Source organism: Tachypleus tridentatus, chromosome 8 (assembly GCF_004210375.1).
Source record: "Tachypleus tridentatus isolate NWPU-2018 chromosome 8, ASM421037v1, whole genome shotgun sequence".
NCBI lineage: Eukaryota > Metazoa > Arthropoda > Merostomata > Xiphosura > Limulidae > Tachypleus > Tachypleus tridentatus.
The window spans coordinates 133,644,983-133,670,344 of record NC_134832.1 but is presented as its reverse complement, the minus strand read 5'-3'; the positions used below and the strand labels follow the sequence as shown (position 1 = coordinate 133,670,344).

Below are 25,362 nucleotides of genomic sequence, written 5' to 3'. Positions count from 1 at the left end.
AAGATTTTTACAACCTTTAAAAATTCTTATAACATATTATATCTGAATGTTACAGTTTCTCTCGCAAACTATTACTGCGTTAACCACTAGTATAACACTGACCTTTTATTATGAAAGTGGGGGATAACTCCCTGCCCCATGCTATTCGGGATGTCATAAGTAACAAAGAGATTAAGTTTCTCACTCACCTTCACACACAAAATTAGACACACTGTGGTTATTATGGGAGAAAAAAAAATCTTAATGAGGAATGAAGCACTGGTTAAGGTATCAAGTTCGTTCAACTCGTGTAATCAACTTCCTTCGTAAGACATTGAGACCATACTTGACAGGATATATATCACCATGAACTACAATAACCACAACCACGTCGTTAGGAGAAAAAGGAATACGGGACAATAGTCGTATTTGTGCCATACTTTTTACAGCTCTGTTGTCTGGGATAGAAAATAAACAGGTCAGTAATTATAGCTGTGCCATCTGAGTCAATATTTACAACTGTTTGGTGTGGGATAGACAGCATATAGATTAATATTTACAACTGTTTGGTGTGGGGTAGACAGCATATAGATTAATATTTACAACTGTTTGGTGTGGAGTAGACAGCATATAGATTAATATTTACAACTGTTTGGTGTGGGGTAGACAGCATATAGATTAATATTTACAACTGTTAATACAGTAGATAAAGTAATCCTCATGCTTTTATAAAGCAGCTATTATGTGATGAAAAGGTTTTGGTATGAATTAGATACATAATGAAGTTCGTTCTTTGAAAAATTAACTTTTAGAAATGCAAGCACATAATGGATTTCACACCACATTGCACGAACTTTCAAAACATTTCTAGAACATGCTTTTGATGAGTAAACAACTAACATAAAATTACCACATACGTGATAGGTACGATTTCGAATTTTACACATTCAGATCTTTTACTGTGGCGCCTAATGAGGTTAATGCTATAAAGGGCAACAAACTGTAAAAGTTGAACAGTTTATTTCAGCTGTATATAAAGATCTATAAAGAATGCAAGTGACAATATACATTGTTAGCATCTTAGTGGACAAACACTACAATCATCACCATATAGGATTAGTTAACTCTTGCTAGTTGAATCGCGTTTTCCAGGGTTTGATCATTTCGTCTTCACATTATTGTCACTCCCTACGTTGAGAACTATCTGTGCATAATTGGTTTCTACACACTACTTTACCCAGGTTGTGAGTTTTAGAAATAACTAATCCTTTCCAATAACACATTTTCGAGTAACAGATGTTGGAAACGGTAATGTTTCTGTATACTTCTTTTTGCTAGGATTTGTTTGCGTAAGCGTCAAGTAACCTGTTTCAGGTTTTTTTCTACATTGACAAATGTTGAGCAAGAAAGGTGGCGCAGTTTAATGTATACGTAACACGAAATTTAATTAAAGAAAGTTGGACTTCTACAGTTGCAGATGTTCCAACATTTATTACTAACAGTCTTTTAACAGAGTTTTTTTTTTGTCGTGGAAGATGTTCTGACAGCTAAACAGGTGATGTTTTCGTATGTGCATACAGGTCAAAAGTATGCATACAGGTGCATACTGAGGCATACAGGTCAAAAGTCAACCCTTCACCATCTGTATGATTCATTTAGTATTACAAATGCATTAGTGTTAGGTCTGTCTTATTATAAAAATTCGTAATATGTCTTTCAACTTATAACAGCTTTATTTTATCTGAGTATTGTGTTGGGATGACTAATGATTGAATAAATGAATTGGATACAATTTTTCTTAACATATAGCTTGAATTAGTTCACAAGGAGGGAAAAAATGTGCGCCTCAGTCACAACTTTTGGACCAGGTTCTACCTGATACACAGTATTTCGTTTGACCTTTTCAGACGAGTTTTGGCGATGTTATGCACTTTTGTAGTTGGAGATGAAAAACTTTATTTCCGTTTCATCACTGAAACAATAATATTGTATGTAAGAACAATCAACTGTTGGCATATTCTGGAAGGAAAATCGAAATAATCCCTTCAGTTCCAGATCACTTTATGCTCAGGTGACGTATGCATTTACTTAGAAAACCTCACATTTTCTTACAATAATACAAACAAACTTGCCATATGGTGATTGAAAAAGCCATTTATCGGGATCTTGAATAATTTTCGCTTCACTCTGAGATTACGTATCACAATGTTTGCTTCCTGGAAGTAGTTATGGTCCGCGAGAGGGTGACACATATGTGTTGATGTCGGGGTGTAGTAATACAGGTAATAAAGTTACTACAGTAGATTATGTCATAATTCCATGAAATATCACCAGAGAGCGCTTGCGTCATGCAATGATACCACCACCGAGGTTGGATTGCTAGACAGCCTTGAAAGGCATACATTACGTTATAGTTCCACAAAGTGGAACAACAATCATGATGAGATCATCATACATTTCTGAACCTGTAGTCAAAGGCTAGATTTAATACAGTCGGCATAAACTAATTCATAAGTTCAATATTTAATCATTCTATATTTTATACATTTACTGACACTTTATACATAAATCACTTATTGTCCAGAAGAGGACACTTAGTTAAATTTTTAAATAATTTAACATGGAAACTTACTGCTTTAATAGCTTATCTTTATCTATATAATTAGTTATTAAAAGCAGTGTTTCTATAAACAGGTCACTTTTCAATTATAAACACCCTTTCACTACTAATCATAATGACGACGTTCTGCTGCATTGAAGAAAAAATGAAGAACCAGCCTTTAAACGTAAGTATATTTACTTATGTAGTACTGTGCAAGTGTGTTAGGACAAAATAATTTTTTTGTCGCTTTCCATTTTATGGAGCTAATTCTATCAACAGAAACTAAATTTCAACACTTTGTGATGTTTCATGGATCTATGCTGAAAATGCCAAGTTGAGAACATTTATCATTCTTGAGAATTCCCATATACATCAAAGATATGTCATAAGGGTTCTGCTTCAATGAACGTACTGATCTTTAGAGTTTGAAGTAACTGCCATTGTAACCATGCAGTGTCTTATATAGAAAAAAAGCTAGCAAAGACCTATCATATACAGTCATGTGAAAAAGTTAGGATACTCTATGAAAGCCTATGTAATTTTATAACATTTTTGGATATATAGATATTTAATCACAATTTTAACAATACTGAGAGATTATAGGAATATAACTAAACAATTAAAACTGAAGAAGAGACTTTTCAAGATCTTCTGTAAATGGAACTCTACAAAAATGCATATTCTAACTGAGGAAAAGTTAGGACACCCCCACATTTATTCCCACTTAAAGTGGCTCAAATCACACGCAGGTGTATCGCACCAGGTGCACATGATTCAGCATTTTGAATAAGGCTTGCCCTATTTAAACCTCAGACATTTAGTGTGGTGTGCTTCTGACTGTTGAAGTGAGAGTGAGCACCATGGTGAGAGCAAAAGAGCTGTCTGAGGCCTTCAGAAAGAAGATTGTAGCAGCTTATGAGTCTGGTAAGGGATTTAAAATGATCCCAAAATATTTTGAAATCAGCCATTCCACTGTCCGGAAAATAGCCAACAAGTGGAGGGCTTTCAAAACAACTGCCAACATGCCCAGATCTGGTCGTCCAAGCAAGTTCACCCCAAGAGCAGACCGCAAGATGCTGAAAGAGGTCTCCAAACACCCTAACATGTCATCACTGGACCTACAATAGGCTCTGGCTACTGTTGATGTGAAAGTGCATGCCTCTACAATCAGAAAGAGATTGCACAAGTTTAACTTGCATGGGAGGTGTGCAAGGAGGAGACCTTTGCTCTCTAAGAGAAACATTAAGGCCAGACTGAAGTTTGCAAGAGATAATGTAGACAAAGACCAGGACTTCTGGAATAATGTTCTTTGGACAGATGAGTCCAAAATTGAATTATTTGGACACCAGAACAGAGGACATGTTCGGCGTAAACCAAATACAGCATTCCAGAAAAAGAACCTCATACCAACTGTGAAGCATGGAGGTGGAAGTGTCATGGTTTGGGGCTGCTTTGCTGCAGCAGGACCTGGAGAGTTTACAGTCATAGAACCCACCATGAATTCTACTGTGTATCAGAGGGTGTTTGAGGATCATGTGAGACCATTTGTAAGAAAATTAAAGTTGAAGCGGAACTGGACCCTGCAACATGACAATGACCCAAAGCATACCAGTAAATCCACCAAGGACTGGCTAAAAACTAAGAAATGGCGAGCCCTGGAATGGCCAAGTCAAAGCCCAGAATCCCATTGAGATGCTGTGGTTGACTTGAAACGGACTGAACATGCAAGAAACCCCTCAAACATCTCACAGCTGAAAGAATTCTGCATTGAGGAGTCGGGCAAACTTTCATCAGATCGATGTCAGAGACTGGTAGATAGCTACAAGAAGCGTCTCACTGCAGTTATTTCAGCCAAAGGGGTAACACTAGCTATTAGGGGGTAGAGTGTCCTCACTTTTCCTCAATTAGAACATGCATTTTTGTAGCATACCTTTACATAAGATCTTGAAAAGTCTTTCCTTCGGTTTTAATTGTTTAGTTATATTTCTATAATCTCTCAGTATTGTTGAAATTGAGATTAAATATCTATATATCCAAAAATGTTACAAAATACACAGGCTTTCATAGGGTGTCCTAACTTTTTCACACGACTGTAATACTGGTACATGCCAAAAGAAATCAATTTGATAGCACTTTACAAACAAATCTCTATAAAAACAGTGTTTAATACTACATATTAAGTTTTGTTGTCTCGTCACGGCCCAAAAAGAGTAGAGAATTCTCATGAGAGGAAAGAGTTTGAATAAAAGTTGCTCGATGGATTTTCTGACAAACTGCTGCAGTCTTGAAATGCTTTACAATCTCTGTAAAGTGCACTGTAGATCATGAGACTGAGAAGGTAAGTTTGAAAATAGGAAAGGAAGAGGCAGAACACCTAAACTAAATGATATTGATGTTAAATATCTTCGTTTATGCAGCCTTCAGGACAGAAGGAAGACTGCCACTGATCTCAAGCGTAAGGTAAAGTGTTCATATTATCTACAGTATCAAGAAGACTAAGATAGACTAGAATATTTGGTGGTGCAGCAGTCAGAAACATTTACTTCGATCTACAAATACTATCACAAGACTGAACTTAGCTAAAAGTTCGAAACTAGACTATTGGTTATTGGAAAAGGGTCCAAGTTTGAAATATTTGGTTCAAAGCGTTGGTTTGAAGAACGGCGGAAGAAAGGTGAATGATGTCTACCTCTAGGCATAGCCCCTGCCATTAAGCATACAGAGTTAGAAATAATATAACTTGTATGGAAGCTAATCTGGTAAATTTATAAACTATGACGCTACAAGTACCTCAAGTTTTGTATGCATGACTTAATGAGATGTTTGAAATAATCATTTGATATATTATTAAAGGTCCGTATGTTCACATGTAATGCTATTTAGTTTAAATAAAAGATACAGAAATAGTATTTCTGATTTTTACAAACGAAAGCGTTACTTATTTTAGGTGGAAAGATACAAGTGTTCAAAATAAATATTGTTTCGAGAACTTTCTATTATGTTAAATCAATATTAGTTTTACATGTAATTAAATTTAGTCATTGTTGACATGTTGAGACAATGAGCTCATTATCCTTCATTTGTAGAAACACAACTCATTGTAACTCATTATATGTATTAAAAAACTAGTTAAACAGTAATCTTTATGTTAGATTATATAGAGAGTTAACTAAGCATCCATTTCCAGATGATAATTAATTTGTATTAGATTTAGCCCGTGATTACAAGTTGAGACATGTGTAACGATCTCATCATGAATGGGATTCCACTTCGTGGAACTGTGACGAAATGTCTACCAATCATAGCGTCCTGGCAATCTGCCAGTAGCAGCACACCCTCTCTGATGACATAATTACAGAGTCAGTGCTTTATGGTGATACTTCATGAAACGATGATATCATTGTAACAGGTGACATCACTGTCTCTACCACTCCAACCCGAATCGACACATGTGTGGCGACCTATAGCTATGTGTTCTACGGTATTCTTCCTAACTACTGACGGAGCTTTGAAAAAGTGAAAACAAGATGCTGGTTAATCTCTTTTTGAATATACATATTTATATATATATAAATTTACGTTATAGAAGTAGTCGCTAACTTTGGTATTTCGAGTTTTTGAATACGGCACAAGGACTGTTATTTTACATAATGGTGTGGAATGAACGTAATTTATAGTCTTTCGCGAAATTCAGTTGTTTTTTAACCTTTGCCAATTTCAGCAAACAGAAAAGTAAGGTTAGATATCTGTTTCTAATATTTTAATGTATAATTTATAACATGTTTACTCTGCGTTATTTTGCACATTGCTCCAAGCAAGAGTACTGTTTATAAAAAGGTTATAAATGGTTTAACACTTACGATGCTATATTCAAACAACGACAATAAATATTAATAATGTGACTTTAGCTATTATTTAGAAAAATATTATACATTACAATGTAATTTTCGCACCTTATTATATAATTTATTAGGTTAGTTATAACATTCCTGAGAAAATAACAAACTCTACATAGAGAAGAGATAACAAATTCTCTTGAACTTCCAAGTCAAGTTTTCCAATTTATTTACCATCAGCACTTTGATATATATTTATAGAGTTAAATAGCCCTTCAAAGCAACGACATTTTTGTTATATATTTGACATATGAATCCCGTAACTTAACGAAATTTATTTAATTTTTTATTATGAGAGTCAATTAATTTATTCTTGAACATTTTCATTTTAGCTCTTTCTGAATGAGTTTTAGTAGAAATTGTTATATCACATCGCGTTGTCTGTAACAGAGCAGCAAAATTATTAACAAAGAAAAAACTCGCACTAAAGAACCAAAAATTTTACGGAATCCATTAATATAAGAAACAATAACAATAATAAAACAGCATCCGAAAGAGATCTAGGATTACAAAGAAACAACACATGAATATTATTTGTCTAAAACAGAACCAAACCAACCATCCACGTACCGACATTAATGAACTAAGGCCATACAGAGTCGACATAAACACCAACACACACATACAGATCCTCTTTTTGTGTTGGTTTTTTAGTTTCATTTTTAATTTGTTTGTCGGCTTCTTTCATAAGATTGCATAGAAAGCGTATTAGGATTCTCCAGGAAAACCTTTTTGTTTTTTTCCCGTGTCCAGTGCAGCTGTCCAATCTTCAGATAAAACCTAACCTTTAACACAAGTCTACTGACCAGCCCCTTACTTTTCTTCATCTCTATCACAAAACAATTTTTCATTTCCAGCTATTATTGATTTTCTTACAATGAGGAAGGAAAATAAGTCAGACTAATCAGCAGTATACGTATAAGAATCTGCCAACCCAGAACATTAATAAACTATGTTACCCACGACTCGTCGCTAAAGGCGCTTGCCACTGTTTTGTTGACAACAGAGTAACACGGGACAGTAATCCACTATTCCATTTCCAGACCTTACGGCCCTCAAAAGAACATTGACTGATATTGTTAGCAGATATGGTCTCCTGCAGATATTGCTAAATCTTACTGTTCCTATTTCTCTCTCTCTCTAGTAACCTACTTTTAATATCACAATTTATGTTTTAGATAGTTTCCAATCTGTTTACCTTTTTCTTCCTGTTCATGGTACCTATTTTATTTTTATGTCATCATTGTCCCACTGTCAATATTCGTAAGTTCTACTTAATTCTGGTTTTAACCGAATTTAATATATATCAAACCTGCGATGTCTACCTCTTTCTTTTTTTTTTTTTATTTAGGCCTAATAAATACATTTTGATATTTCGGTGAATAAGAAGATATCCGTTTACCACTCAACATTAACAACAACAACCAAGAAGTTGATAAAAATACATGTGAATTGAAATGTTGTTTAACCACCCTACTCATCAGGCAAGTTGTTCGACACAAGAAATTGCAACACGATTACTATTCCTCACAGATTCGTATAAACACACGGCCAGGCATGGCCACGTGGATTAAGGCGTGCAGCTCGAAATATTAGGGTCGCGGGTTCGCATCCCCGTCGCACCAAACATGCTCGCCCTTTCAGCCGTGGGGGCGTTACGGTCAATCCCACTATTCGTTGGTAAAATAGTAGTTCAAGAGTTGGCGGTGGGTGGTGATGACTAGCTGCCTTCCCTCTAGTCTTACACTGCTGAATTAGGGACGGCTAGCGCAGATTGCCCTAGTGTAACTTTGCGCAAAATTCAAAACAAACAAACAATTAAAAAGTGCAAAAGTCAGCAAAACATAAAGATGTAAGCAATATTATTCTAATTGTACAGTAAATACAGCTATGATCGTTCTAATTAATGGTATTTTAACATGCATATTAAAAGGAAAATGATAGATATTTTTTCATTGATTAAACAGAATTATTGCACAAGCTTCCAATAAAATCTTCACGTTTGTATGCTTGTTTGTAGTTAAACTCAAAACTATACAATGAGCCACCTTTATTGTACAAACCACGAGTATCAAAACTTGTTTTTAACGTCTTTTTGGATTAACGTTGAGCCTTTGGTGGGAGGACCTTAAAGAAACATTAATATGAAATCAAACGTGAAGATAAATATTAAACGTAAGTCTCAAATCTGAAACGTTTCAAACTTAAAATATGAGAAATTAGCCTGTAGAAAGAAAACAAAGTTTGATTCAAACCCATGAGTGTCTGGGTTGGTAGATGGTTGTTGCTGAAGCATGGTCATTCTCGTAGAAATTCTGCCCTCTCAAACCAATCATTTTTTGTTTACAATTTTTTTTGCTCATAGCTACATAAGGAATATTTGCGAATAGATGCCCCTAATTTCACACTGAGAGACTAAAAGGAAGGTAACTAATCAAAGGCTATTTGTGTATATAAGGACCTAATTTCGAACAGAGGGATCAAAGGAACGGTAGCTAGTCAAAGGGCTTTCTGCGCATAAACGCTTCTAATTTCAACTTGAGAAACTAAAGGGCATGTAACTGGTTAAAGGAATGTCTGTACATTGATGACCCTAATTTCGAACTGAGAGACTAAAGGGAAAGTAGCTAGACAGAGGGTTTTTCTGCTCACAGACGTTTAAAATTTCGAATTCGAAGACTAAAGGTAAGAATACGGGTATCGCCTTAACTTATAAAACAAGGCCTAAGAAACACAAATGTCATTAACATATGTTTTATTGGGAATTTCAAGAATATAATTTATCTATTTCATTTAAAATTTTCGTGCAAACTACTCATGGACAATGCGAAGAGAGACGCCATTAATTTTGAACTGATAGACTACAGAGAAGGCAGCTATTCAATAATACCTACCGCCAACACTTGGGTTACATTATCTGACTGAATAGTAGGATAAGACCGTCCTTCCTATTGTACACCCCCGGTCCAAATTTTCAAACGCATGTGTGAGACAACGGGATACGAATCGTAAATCCGCAGTTTCAAAATATGAGCACTCTAACCATAGATCATACCTGGCCCTAATCATAACTAAGAAATGTTTTAAACATAGAATTTTCAATACCTTATGCATCATTATCTGTTTTAATCGTAAAAAAATTATGAAGAATAATGAATTAATACCATAGTTAGTAGAATCAATTTTTTACCAGTTTCATAGATCCTGTTTCAAATACGTCACAAACAGGGCACAATTTGTAGCTAGAAACTAATACATAACCCTACAAGATATTTTTGGCACTATCAGTCAGCTCACTTATGTTTTCACACATTTTCTAAGATATTTTTTAACTTTCTATTACATATCCATCTGGTTTCTATTCTTCAATGACTGTTATATTTGTAAGAATTTATTTATATCATTTAATAGAATTTCAGCCGTGTTAATGTAACTTGTTTTGTACAGAAATATAGCTCAAAAATTTTCACCTTGTTTGTGTTTTTGTGAACTTTAAATTTATAACAACTCAATTTATCTCATTTACCCAAACATTTTAATTATTCTAAACATTTAAAAAATTTTAATATACAACAAAATGCATTTTTTGTTATGAACCTTTGTGGCTGCAAAACCAGTTAGATAATAGCGAACAACGTTAATAAAATTTCGTATAATATTTTACAATTCTTCCGATTATTTGATCTTTTAGCTCTTGTAATTCACGTAATATTTCATTGTTCTAGCTTCAGTTTAAAAAATATTTCACTTCAAAAGACGTTGATCTATATAAAGAACATTATTTTTTTAAGTTTATTCTTCTTTGATAAAATATTAATTAAACTGGCGTAATAGTTTCCAACAATATTAAACAAGGGAATGAGTTTATTGTTTCATTTATGAATTCTATTAAATTATTAGTTCCCCAGAAAAAGTATTCTATCAGAAAACACTAAACAGGAGTCAATTATTTAGTAAAACTTTCATTTCTAATCAATACATTCTCATTAGCCATGTGGAGTTATAAAATACTCATTTGGTTATTTAATATATTGATTCTCATTCATTGTTGTCGTTAATTCATGAAATACTATTTAGGGTAATTAATATATTGATTTGCTCTAGTTATTATCATCATCAACTGATTAACTACTATTTACATTCTTTAATATGTCGATTTTTATTAATTGTCGTTACCAGCTTATTAACCAATTGGTTTAAATTTCATCATTTATAACAGTGGTTATCAAATTATTTCGTGGGGTTCCACGAAAGGTCGTCCAGGATTTTCCCACCAAGATAGTAGTTAATGGGAGTCTGTGTTTTTTCTCTTATTCGATATTACCCCTCTCAGGGACTGAAAATATTGTTAATAATTATGAATATTTTTATGTATTTATTTACGTTTTACAATAACATTATTATTTCGAACTTTCTCACTTTCATCTAGACTAGGTTTTAAAGGTAGGTCAAGGACTGGAAATCACTGATAGAAAGAAAGAAACAAGAGAGTTCCATCGTTTAGTAAAGTTTAAAAACTACTGATTTATAGTGTTGTTTTTATTAATTTTTGAAGGTGCGGATACTGATAGACTTATCATACAGAGAGTTATCATCACAATGACAAATTACATTCAATATTCCTTGAGCGTAAATCTCTGCAGTAAAATGAAAGAGGTGTAATATCATAAATGACTCGTAGCTACGAAAAAAAGTTAGAGTATATACAAACATATATGAATGTGTAAATTTAAGGTTTTTAAATAAATATTTACAACAATACATCTTCATTAAAAATGAAGAAAATCAGAAAATGTTTATTTTGTATTTGACTATTAAAATTCTTTTCGTTTTCTGTCTCTTGACGTTATATAAAAATATATAAATTAAAATATATTATTTAATTTTTCGTATTAGAATTCGAGAAGTAAATGACTCAAAAATGTTCGCATACATTTATCTGACTAGTCTCCTATTGTGTGCTGGATATAGATGTCTTTCACAATGGCCCTTATATCAGAAGTGAGATAAAAAGATTATCAAAGATCTGAAAGAGGAATTAACGTTTATACCTATTGGTTCTTCTCTTACAGTTACAGATCAATGATATTTAACTATAGAAACACTAAAGCAACCTAAACATTCAACCGGCAGACCATTCATTACGAGAAGGGAAAATAATGATGGGTAGTCAACCAACGTAGCCTACATTAGCAATAACGTAGCTTCTTGTTAGAGGGTAATAAAATTCATTATTTGGAACATTTAAAACTCGAGGCTTTCCGGTTAAATACAAATTGGGGTGAATTAATCGGGGCGCGCAGTTTATTATATCCTGAAAATTAAGGAAGCAGAAGCATATGTTTTAGGGTTATTTACTTTTAGGCGCAAAGTCACAGAATGTTCTAGCTGATTCATGTATACTGCAGAGATTTAGCCCCAAAATTTAGCATTATAACTTAGGTTTAGTGCTAAGTTTACTGCTAATGTTTTAGGATGATCGCAAGCAAACATTATCGTTCAGTTATTCTCTTTGTAAAAATATATTGTAACAAAATATAATGAATTAAAAAATAAACCAAAACTTTCTTATTTTATTATCATCAAAACTACAGAAGAATCTTTACTAAAAAACAAAAAGTCATCAATGGGAAGAACCATATTTCACCTTATAGGTTTTTCTTTGACAGAGATCCCACAATGGCGCAGTGGTATGTCTGCAAAATTACAGCATTAAAAACCCGATTTCGATACCCATGGTGGACATAGTATTAATGGCCCACTGTGTAGCTTTCAAAGAAGTATATTTACCTGGATGCCATAATAATTGCTTTTTATTCCCTATGAATTCAGTTTATGATTGCTACGTAATATATTTGCGCTTTTACTTTAATTAATATTAATAATTGATCTTTAAGTTCCGGGTGTTTTATTTCAATCAGATATTTCTAAAACATTTTTTATATTCTTTAGAAGTTGATTTTTAAGTATTTACAAACATCTAAAGAACAAACAGAAAAGGTATTTTATGACAATCAGAAAAGGTATTTTATGAGCCTTGGTTAAGAGAATTTTTTTATAAACTATAATAAATTAGTTTATTTTTAGATGTGTTTTTATTCTTAAAAAAATGTTTTAACTTTTAAAAGAAAAGTTCTTCATCTTATAAAGAAAGTTGAAACTCGTGAAAATTGTTATCGTAGTGAAAGATTAATTTTATTTGTAATTTCTTGGCCTCAGTACAGTACTGTGTTTTGTGTGTGTGTGTTTATACGACAGCTACTGTGTTTTGTGTGTGTGTTTATACGATTGTTTGTTTTGTTTGTTTATTTTTTAATTTCGAGCAAATCGACACGAAGACTATCTTCGCTAGCCGTCCCTAATTTAGCAGTGTAAGACTAGAGGGAAGGCAGCTAGTCATCACCACCCACCGCCAACTCTTGGGCTACTCTTTTACCAACGAATCGACATATTAAAGAACTTAAACAGTAATTAATCAGTTGATGACGGTAATAATTACAATAAATCAATATATTAAATACCCTAAATAGTATTTCATGAATTAACGACAACAATGAATGAGAATCAATATATTAAATAACCAAATGAGTATTTTATAACTCCACATGGCTTATGAGAATGTATTGATTTGACATGAAAGTTTTACTGAATAATTGACTCCTGTTTAGTGTTTTCTGATAGAAGACTTTTTTTTGGGAACTAATAATTTAATAGAATCAGCATAATTCATAAATAACCGTAAAGTGCAAACCGTAAAGACGAAATTTTCTTTCGAGTTTATTTCGTCTTGTATTCATAGCCATGACTGGATTCCGAGTGCTAATCGTAAAGAAGAAAGGTACATTTCAAATTTGTTTGTTTGAAATTGAGAGTCTTGATGATTTCTAAACACAATCCTTAATAAAAAATAATACAAACTAAAAAACAAGCACGAATTATTTTAAACACACTCGTTGTTTGTTACTTCGTGCACACTTTACATTCTTTTTGTTCTATGTTATTATAGAAACTTTGGAAATTCTCTAAAGTAACTCAAACATTCATAATTGCAATAATCAAAAAATTAAAATTAGAATATTTTATGAATAATTATATATATGTATGTACATCCAGAGAAAAATGAATAGCTTGTAGTATTAATTTCTATGAGGATATAGCTTGTAGAACTCTATATTTATATGTATAAGTAAGTAAAAATATTTAGTTACATTATAGTACTTGGAGCTGAAGATATCTTAGTACATCATATAGAATCCCTGAACACAGATCCTTGTCATTATGCTCGATACCACTTGATATAAGTTTCTTCATAAGCCTCTGATCAGATGACTCTTCTCTTCCCTCCTTCCTGAAGGCTTGTAACGCAAAAATCTGACTGTACATAGCTGTTTGGTTAACAGTTCACAAACAAAACTATACAGGAATTATTCCATGAACGTACTGAACAAGATAAAAAAGTATACAAAGGAACGTAAAAACAAACAATAGGCTCATAGTACTTATATACGATTAGGCCTAAAGCCAGTAGCGAAGGTATATTGTGAATTGCTTTTTTGGAATTAAGTACAAAGCTACACAATGGGCTCTCTGTGCTCTGCCCACCACGGGTATCGAAAACCGTTTTATAGTGGTGTGAGTCTGGGCACATACTGCTGTGCCACTAGGGGGCGTATACTGTTAAGCAAATTCACCAAAGCCATGAAAAATTTATATGTAAAAACGGCTCGTTTGGGCTGAGAAAACACTTTACATAGAAGAGCGAACAACGTTTCGACCTTCTTCGGTCATCGTCAGGTTCACAAAGAAAGAGGTAACTGACCGGAAGCTGACCACATGTTTGAAAGGGGTTGTGTAACTGTGTGTCGAAATGTAGAGGGCGGTATTAGATGTTTGAATATATAATTTTATTTATTATATTAATAATATATACTTCCTGTTCACATGTGAAGTTGATGTTGGGATGTATAGAGTTAATGTGATTGAAAAAATTAAGTATGTGTTCTGTAGAACAGGAAGAAAACAATCAAATATCATTTCTTAACCTCAAAATTACAAGAACTGATACACAATTTCAAACAGAAATCCACCGAAAAATCACCCATACTGGACTATACATTCCTTGGGACTCAGCACATGAAACAAAGCAAAAACTCAACATACTAAGAAACCAAATAAACACAGCCATAAAACTATGCTCACCAGATAAAATTAACGATGAATTAGACAAAATAAAACAATACTTCACCAACATCAATAAGTTTCCTCCACAAACCGTAGAAAACATTATACGCACACACCTACACAGAAAGCAAAATCAACCAACTAAAGTAAATACAGCTCACGAATCAAAAAACCACGAAACCATATACTGCTGTATACCATATATTCCCGACATCAGCAAACAAATAACCAACATTTGGCAAAAATTAGTAACAAAATATGACATTCCAATTAATACCAAATTTATTCAAAACCCGGCACAAAACTGAGGTCTATACTATGTAAAACTACACTGACAAACACCACACCAACATTATTTATAAAATACAATGTGATAACTGCCACGACTTCTATATTGAGAAACAAGTAGAAAATGGAAACCAGATTCAAAGAACATAAAAGTCACCTTCACACGTTTTCGAACACTGCAAGTCAAATAAACACAACATAAGCATAAAAAACACTCAAATACTAAATAAAGAAACAAACATAAACAAACGTAAAATTAAAGAAGCCTTACTTATACAACAACTTAAACCCAAAATAAACCAATATAAAGGAACGCCTTTATACCTATATTAATATAATAAATAAAATTATATATTCAAACATCTAATACCGCCCTCTACATTTCGACACACAGTTACACAACCCCTTTCAAACATGTGGTCAGCTTCCGGTCAGTTACCTCTTTCTTTGTGAACCTGACGATGACCGAAGAAGGTCGAAACGTTGTTCGCTCTTCTATGTAAAGTGTTTTCTCAGCCCAAACGAGCCGTTTTTGCATATAAATTTCTCAACAAGTGGGTTTCTCGTCATCACTGATTAAAGCCATGAAAAGTTTGTCAAGTTTTGTAAGCGTCTTTCTAGCACAAATTTTGATTATAATTATTTTAACAAAACTAGAAAATGAATATATTTTTCTCGTTAAAACTGTAAGCGTTTATGTATGATATCACTATGACGATTATGTCATGACATAAATTTACGACAAAGCATAGTTCCTTGTTTGTATTCAAAACGGAGTAAATACAATAATAGTAGTCAAAATGACGGGAATGTGTTAATATGAAAGAATAGTAGTTATATTAAATAGGTACGTTAACAGTAAGTAAAGTAGAAGACATGGTTTAAGACTGAGGTTAATTATTATATTATTTTTTGGATGTTCACGTAAAGCTACACAACGGGTACTTTTTAGCTGTTCCAGATTTTCGTTTTGCAGATAAGAGCGAAAATGGCAAGTTAACATCACCCGCCACCATCTGATGGACTCCTTGACGCAAACCACGAACAGTTCGGTAGGTTAATAATTTTTACTTCATCCATCTCACCCTTGCAACAGTTAAAGTTGTAATGATGTGGTGCAAATTATAGATAATTCTATGTGTTAATAAAAAGTGGTCAGAATAAGCTACAATATAAGCTATTTCTGATATTTTTATGCGTGACTGATGAAGTCGTAAGGCAGTCAAACATCTGTATGCATTAAACACATTCGATTTAAAAAATACTTAAAAATACTTTATACGAATATAGTGCAACTAATTATATTTGTTGTTAAAGTTTTGAAGGTTGCTGCTAATAGTTATTAAAGTGTTTATAAGGTTCTAGTTCTTACTTTGTGTTTCGAGAAACCATTACGGTAGACATTAATTTATGCTTTCCATAACACTCCTTTACTATCGATGAAGGTTTTATAAATATGCTTTTTGTTAATATGTTATTACATGTTTAAGGTGCCTCAAATTACATGAAATATCTCTACGGTGCTTTTGCCTTATCTAATTACTTCTTTTTAAATACCTTTAAAGTCGTAGGAAAAAATAACTATATTTTTTATAACAGACGTTAGCCGAGACTTTTAATAAACTACCTTAAAAGCAGCTACTATTACACCAAAATTATGCAGTCTAATGTGTTAAACTATAAAACTAATGAATTATTGATGTAAAGAACGGCTTAAGATCATTAACAAGTATTGCCTCGAAACATCATTCTCAGTAAGAAGAGTTTCATATAGTAAGTACACTATAAACACATTACGTTTTCAAATGGTTGCTCATTTGGTTAAACATTACGACTTTGAAACAGAAATAGGAAAACTTAGTTAAGTACGTGTTGATGAGCATATCACCAGTGTTTTTGTAAACTATGTTCAGCTCTGTGAATATTCTACAGGCAAGCTACTCGAGGGCTATCTGCCCTAGCCGTCCCTAATTTAGTAGTGTAACACTAGAGGGAAGACAGCTAGTCATCACTTCCCCTCCGCTAACTGTTGGGCTACTCTTTTAGCAACGAATAGTGGAATTGACCATCATGTCATAACGCCCCCAAGGCTGAAATAGCGAGCATGTTTGTTGTGACGGGAATTTGGATCCGCCACCCTCGGATTACGAGTCGAACGCCTTAACACACTTGGCTATGCCGGGCCGTAAAGTTTGTCAGTTTATGTCGACAGATAGTACACTGATCCGTACTCTTTCTTTAAGTGTTTCTTAACCACCTGGCCATGCCGCGCCTTTCTATAATAAATGTCGCGACTAGTATATCGTGTTTTTAATCATTACGTTTTCTTAATAAAATGTATTTGTCGTGTATCTACCCACCGCTAACTCTTCGACTACTCTATTACCAATGAATAGTGGAATTGACCGTCACATTATAATGCCCCCACGGCTGACAAATAAACTTATTGAAATATGCGATGCATACTTGAACTCCAAGCAGAAAACTGTCTGTGATGTTTTGATTATCGGTCACCATTTGTCACTGTGGACAAAATTGTGAAATTAGGTTCTGGCTAAAATTAATAACAGATAATAACACTTGAGGGTGTTTTGAGCCAAATGCACTTTACCTTTATTTTTAAGATAAGAGTTATTGCATTTGTAAGTTGTACAACCACGTGTAGATACGCACTTTGTTTTCATGTATTTTATGTTAAACATTAAGTCATGATTAGAAAAAGACAGTAGAAGGAAGGGGTGAACTTCTCTATGTATGAGATTATGGATCGAACTTTGAAATTAGTATGCTAAAATAGTCTTTGTACGCTTGAGCTATTAGTGCATGACTTGGGTACATTTTCTAGTTCGTTAGAGTCTGTAATGACGAAAGTTTCTCTTTGTTGAAACAGTATGCTGATTAATGTAGTGAACGTGCACACTGATTACTAAGTACGTTTTTGGCTGATAAGAAGCACTTTGAACGATACACAATGCGACTTGATAACACTGACGTCAATTAGATATTAACACAATGTTCTCTTTAAACACTATTACTTTCAAACAAGAAAAAAAACATACTTATTTGGTTTCATACACAGCTCCAAAAATTAATATTTAGTTTTAGTCTCACCTATGGGTTCTCCTTGGGTTTAGTGTTAAGTCTGAGGGTTTATAACTCTAGGTTTTGATATTCGTGGTTGGCAGAATACAGATGGCTTTATGCTTAAACAAACAAATAAATCCATCTATGGATTGGTGCTTTCTCGCAGCATCCGTATGAGACTAACACTCTGCAAATGTATATACGTATATATATACATACACACATATATATATTAAAAAGGGCAAGTATTGTGTAATTACAGCCGTATCAGTCATATCAGTTTTTGTTTGTTTGTTGTGGAATTTCGCGCAAAGCTATACGTGGTCTATCTGCGCTAGCCGTCCCTAATTTAGCAGTGTAAGACTAGAGGGAAGGCAGCTAGTTATCACCACCCATTGCCAACTCTTTGGCTACTTTTTTACCAACGAATATTGGGATTTGTCGTAACACTATAATGCTCCCACAGCTGAAAGGGCGAGCATGTTTGGTGCGACGGGGATTTGAACCCGCGACCCTCGGATTACGAGTCGAACGCCTTAACCCACCTGGCCATGCCTGGCTATAAGTTTTTACTTCAAACGGTACTATGTTTCACAATAGTGTGTTTTCACTATGTTATATTGTAATCTTTTTTTCTTTGATACAGGAAACCATGTCTTGAGAATGTGTTGTTTATTTGTTTGTCCTCAGAAAATTCAAAATTCTAAGGCAGAAACACCAAGCTTAATATAAGACAAATGGGCTTATAGATCAAAGTATTATGCAGCATGACACTGATTCGGAGCATCTAACCTGCCTTCCAGTAGCACAGCGGTATGTCTGTAGACTTACAACGTTAGAAACCAGGTTTCCATACCTAGGCGCGCGTGAGGGTGGTTCGCGCAGAGCCCTCCCACCGATAGCTCTAGTCTTATGCTAAATTATGGACGGCTAGCACAGATAGCCCTCGAGTAGCTTTGTGCGAAATTCCAAAAAACAAACAAACAAAAAAACAAAAAAACAAACCATACCTGTGATGGGCAGAGCACCGATAGCTCATTGTGTAGCTTAACTTCAAACAACCAACCAAGTATCTAACTTGGTTTAACTGGGCTATAATTAGTAAACAAGGTGATTTTGCTAGTTTTTTTTTCTCTTCAAATATTCCTTTTGAAGGCGTATAAACGTTTCTCATGTATAATGGTCAATGTTATTTGGAACTGAACGTAGAACTGTTGCTTCAAGATGAGAACAGGAGCTAAGCATAAACCTATATAATGGACTACCACGGGTATCGAAACGCCATTTTTTAACGTCGTAAGTCTGAAGACTTACTATTGAGCCATATGTGAGCAATAAGCAAAGATATAAGGATAAGAAAGGTCTGGTTAGATAAATAATCGAAAAGAAAGGTAAAAAAAAAAAATAACGCAATAACTGGATAGGTAAACTGAGATAATTGTAAAACAATTAGAGAGAAATGCTTATTGTTTAGAATAATAGTGTAAAACAGTGTTCAAACTAAACGTTTTACCGTTGATCAAGTCTTCATGCCTGTTATTCTGATCAATGACTTCAGTACTATTAACCAAACTAGTTGTAGTTTGTATTCATGGCAGAGCTATTAAGACTATTTTCCGCCGTCTCTAATTTTCGACAAGTGACCAGAGGGAAAGGATCGATTCAGCAATTACCCTACCATCTACGCTGATGGACAAAAATATCTACCCTACTAATGACATAGCAGCTAGTTACAATTGTTATAATTATGAAACAAAATATTTTATTGGTGAATAAAAACGATACATGTAGGTCAAAGAGGAATATTGTTGAAGTAAAAATTACCACAAAAGATCTCTGAGGTTATGGAAAGTAGGGCGTTTACAAATTATTGATAAAACTGAAAGTCACTACAATAGTTTGAGTAGAAGATGAACAGTCAACTGTGACCTATTATAGTTTATATAAGTGTATTACTATTAAAATATATCCGTAGCTTAAAGTGTTAAGATATGCTTTGAGTATCGCACGAATTCGAGCTCCAAGATCCAAAATTCAGAGCTCTACCACAATGCCAACCCTCTCTCTAATAAATAGATAGTGGTAGAGATATAGAAATAATTCGATAAATATTTGGCAGTTGTAGAGAAAAAGCTACAAAACAAATAAACAGTTGGATCCAAAACAAGAATTTAAAACAGCAGACTTAAAGAGACAAACAGAGCGTGCAGAGAAACGGGACTGAAAGTACACCTGGATAAATGTATAAAATGATAAACAATATTAAAAAACTTAGATTGTTGAAGATATACAGAGCGAGAAACGCAGTTAGATAACAGACGCAGGAAGAGATAACAAGGTTAAGATAGAAACATAACTAGTAATAATGGATGGATTAATAGATAACCAAGGAAATAAAAATGTACGGCGGATAGATAAAAGACATTGATGTAAACATACGAACAGGATGATAAAAGAACGTTAAGAAGTTTCTAAGAGAACCAACCGTTCACTACATAAGCCCCAGCTACTCATCCATTTGTTCACATGTTGAAAAAGGGTCATAGTATTTCGTTTTACGATTTATCTGTAATTATACAGAATTTTCAGACCTGAACTGTAAATTAAAAAGTTTACTCATGGCTAAAGGCCATGTGACTATTAACGACAACAAACATTTTAGATCTAAAATTATCCTACTTTATACACTTAAAATTAATCCATTGCACAATATATCTATAATTTTTTTTTCGTTTTATCCTTCCGTTTACCACTTTAATTAATAAATAAGTTAACTATTAATCAACGACATTATAGTTGTAGTTAATAAAATACAATTGTAACACTATTTTCAGACTTCATCGAAGGTGGAATAAATGTATTCTGAAACGTTTGAACATTATAAATAAAACGTTAACCTGAATGTGACCTAAGAAGGTCAAAACGTTGTTCTGTACTTTATTTTAATTAGTACCGATACCAGCCGTCTTCAAAATACATTTTTTCTTCAAGTCGTAGTCGCGAATTATAAATCTTTTGTCAACTGCCTTCATATTCATTATAAGATAAAAGAGGATATAGAAATATATGTACATAAACACCTGTGTATGTGTGCTTTTTCTTATAGCAAAGCCACATCAGGCTATTCGCTGAGCCTGCTGAGGAGAATCGAACCCGTGATTTTAGAGTTGTAAATCCGTAGACTTACCACTGTACTAGCAGGGGAGCAGTTGGTATGAAGAGCTAACTCAGAATCATAACTATATAGAATGATAGATAGATAAAATGAGAGAGAAAAATAAATAGATCGTTGGTCAATAAGAGAGAAACGAATATAGGAACTTAACTAGATAGATAGGGAATAAAAACACAGACTTAAAATAAGTAAGATGAATAGCCAGATTCGAAAAAAAAAGACAAAAATTTTAACACAATTAAACAAACGGCCAGCTAGACAGACAAAATGTAGAAGAAAAGGTAGATATATTAAAAGGTGGAAGAATAGATAGATAGGTCTGTTTTGAATTTCGCGCAAAGCTACGTGAGGGCTATCTGCGTTAGCTGTCTCTAATTTAGTAGTGTAAGACTAGAGGAAAGGCAGCTAATGATCACCACCCACTGCTAACTCTTGGGCTACCCTTTTAACAACGAACAGTGGGAGTGACCGTCACATTATAAGGCCGCCACGGCTAAAACGGCGAGCATGTTTGGTGCGACGGGGATTCAAACCCACGACCCTGGGATTATGAGTTGAATGCCTTAACCACTTGGCTAAGATAGATATAAATATAAACACTGTACGAAATAAAAAACAACACAAATATATATATATATAAGGTAATACAGCTGGATAAACAGACACATAGACTAGATAAATGAACTGACAAGTACAGAAACACAATAATATAGAAATTAAATAGAAAAACAGATAAAGATGAAAAGAAAACGATCGAATAAATAGACAAAATGCAATAAAGTAAATAAAAATTGTAATTTGAATAGATAGAAAATATGCTGTTAAATAAAAATCTTTATTTGGAATTTCTATAATAATTTTGTAGCTATTGCTCATGGATAAACCAAACTAATCTTGCGCTGTCCTCTGATGGCAATATTTAAATTATATCTTTGTCACCATTTTGAAAGCCTTGTAATTTCGTAAGAGAAATCTGTTAGAATAGATGGTTATGCAGAAAGCGTATCGTATATACCTAATGGGAACAAAAGTTTATAGACAGACAGTAACCGAAAACAACCAAGCGCAATCTGTTGTTACAATTTTAGTTCAACGTCTGACAAGATTTTACAACAGATATAACTAACGTTAGTAACAAGTTCTGTGAAATGAAGAATTAAAAAGTGAATTTTTATTAAATAACAATGAGTTTACTCAAGAGGTGAATGAGCTAAAAATATGTAGAGAAACTTATAAAACCACATCCATACGAAATGACCTGAAACTAGCAGTAACATATATAAAACAGAGGTACTTTTGGATCCGGTAATCAGATATTACGTATATACTTGTCCATAGCAAAACAAATATGAAAACAATTAAAATTAAAGAAAATACTTCAAAGGAAATTAGCCATCATGTAGGAACAGTGCCTAAAGGTATCTAGAAGTACGTGCAATTCTTGTAAAAAAACACATGTCCACAAACGCGAAAATCAATATTTTCCCACAAGGAGAATTCTTTGTAGTATCTTCTAAGATGAAACTTGTGCCAGCTTTAAGATATATATAATTTGATCACAAATGATAGAGTTTTGTAAATCAAACATTATTGTAATACCAAATCTTTCTTTATTTTAACTTGTTTTTCTTCCTGTCTGTTTTCTGTTTAAAGTGAAATTTCTCTCAATTTAGATATAAAAAGATTTTAATTTTGTTTACCAATTTTACTTAAGGATTTTTACTGATGTAATTTTTGAGTACCCTCAAATTAAAGCTATAAATAATAATTTTAGTAAAGCTGTATAAATTTTTCCAGCGATGTGGATTTAACCATTTACACTGAAACCAAATGCTTAATGTCTTGAGTTGGTACCTAACTATCAGAAAGTAATGTTTATTTCAATTTTTTCCTGTCAGTTCATATTGATCTTCATAGCTGACTCTCTTTATAAACTCCGTGTCGTAAGATAAATTGATTTTATGAGAATGTGACACATTAGTTTACGTGTTATTTGTTTTTCACACCATTTTCACTTCCGCAGTTTTTTACTGCTGAAACTTTTCGAAATTTCGTCTGTAAAACAGTCGCTTGAAAATTATTGTTTATAAATATTTTTGCTTTTGTGTTTTTTAAGGAAAGTAGTGTGCACGATAAAGGGGAAACATGAACAAGTTTGTGCATTTTCTGGTTTTGACTTCCTCTAGTAATCATGTACTTATCGTTAATTCTAACAGTTAAATGTTATCAGAATAGGCCCGAGAATAAGCCAGTTTTGTTGATAATTCCCAGAAATAGAACATTTTGTTCAGCAAAAATATTCTAAATAATATGACTAATGAAGAAAAAAACAAACAAAGAGAGTTATGTTAACACATGATAAATTATTTAAGAACAGTCGCTTTCTTATTAAATATAAAGATGTTATTGCAGTTCAGAAATTACAGTGTTTTGGACTATAAGCTGTTTCTCTGATGTTTAGAGACTCTCATTTTTCGTGTTTTATTCTTCCTCAGCTATTGTTTTTGCAGTTCACACGCTATCAATAAACGTGTTATTCTATATGTTTTGCACAAATATTACTTACTCAGCACATAAAACTTCTATTCAGCATGGAGCTCCATGACTTTGAGAACAATAAAATCACACGCGTCTTGTTTTTTTTTTATTTAGCCCATGCCTCTTGAGATAAATACCTGAAACGTAGGCATATATTTTGTCGTAACAATTGCATTGTCTGAACATATATCGGAGACGTTTGGCGAAACGATTTGACTGAAAAGACAGGAAGAATGAGTTACGAAAAATCCAATTGTCAGCTAATGAAATCGGGGACCGTAGAATTCCATAATTAAAGTCTTTTAAAATAATTAATTTAACATGGTTAGTGAAGAATTGGTGGGTGTTATGAGCGACGAAACAAATGAAATGATATTCAATAGATTCTGGATGATAAGGAAAATAATTTAACTGAAAATATAACAAGTAGAGAAAAATTACTTTTTAACTTATAAGTTACAGCGAAGAAAATATAATTGAGAGACTTAATCTATTCTTTGACTCGCTACTTCCTCTGAAAGACTAGTTTTGACAAATTCATAGCTCACTGATGTTGCTTAGACGTAACTAAAGTAGGCCTCCTTTAGTGGTGGAATTTAAGCAGTTTGTTTGGTTTTGATGTATACTTCTTTAACCATTACTAATGACTTAAAGTTCTTAAGGCATTTAAACAACATGCGACATATCATCGTAACTAACTATCTATTACTATTCAGCGGATTAAATGGTTATTTTTTTCGTTCTTATGTTCTTTTCTTGATATAAACGTGAATTTCAGTGAAGAAAAGATGGTATATAAACCTATTATATTCTGTGATTCGCTACTTTAGCTGCAACAGAATAGTTACTTCTGGTAATTAGTTGCGACGATACATCACATGCTATCGAAACATCTAACATATTTTATTGGTGGATAAAAGACGATACCTGTAAGTCAAACAGGAATATTGTTGAGGTAAAAGTTACCATAAAAATCTATGAGGTTATAGAAAGCAGGATGTTTGCATATTATTAACAAAACTGAAAGCTGCTACAATAGTTTCAGAAGAAGATGAACAGCCAGCTGTGAGATACAGAATGTTCACTGAACTGAATTCAAGAGAGTTTGAAAGAAATGTTAGTCTGAGGTGCCATAAAGGAGAATTTGTTTGTTTGTACGTGATCAAGTACAAAGGTACACGCAATGGGCTATCTCTGCTCACCAAGGTATCAAAAACCGGTTTTAAGAGTTATAATCCTTCAGGCTTACCGCTGTGTTACTGGAGAGGGGCATAGAGGAGTTATGACTTAGTTAAGTCAGTTTGTAATGTCATGTTTAGAAGAATGGCTGAGCCAAAAGGCCATCAACTGTAGTCAAAAGACAATGATCAGCTGCCATTCATTTAGGTCATATGTGTAAAACTGTTAAACAAAACGTAGTCAAATGCATATAAGGTCAAAATTTAGCTCTTTGGTAGTGTACAGAGGAACATCCAAACAAAAAAAAAACATTGTTTATTTTTAAAGCAAGAATCAAAGCACGAATGTTTATGTTACAAGCTTCAAGTTTGTGGCTGTGTTACTGAGGGATGAAACAAAAAAAAAACACTAAAATGTAAATATAAGTTACGTACAATGAA

General features: G+C 33.4%; 1 protein-coding gene and 1 long non-coding RNA gene across 2 annotated transcripts in view; one reads left to right on the top strand and one right to left on the bottom strand.

Annotated features, from left to right (window-relative positions):
* LOC143223537 (suppressor of lurcher protein 1-like) overlaps positions 1–25,362 on the bottom strand; it is a 139,571-nt gene that overhangs the window by 91,417 nt on the left and 22,792 nt on the right. The window lies entirely within an intron of this gene.
* LOC143224291 (uncharacterized) overlaps positions 5,981–25,362 on the top strand; it is a 34,319-nt gene continuing 14,937 nt past the window's right edge. The window contains exons 1-2 of the long non-coding RNA XR_013013318.1: positions 5,981–6,114; positions 15,899–15,998. This is a non-coding gene — a long non-coding RNA (uncharacterized LOC143224291). The remainder of the gene's footprint in view (positions 6,115–15,898; positions 15,999–25,362) is intronic.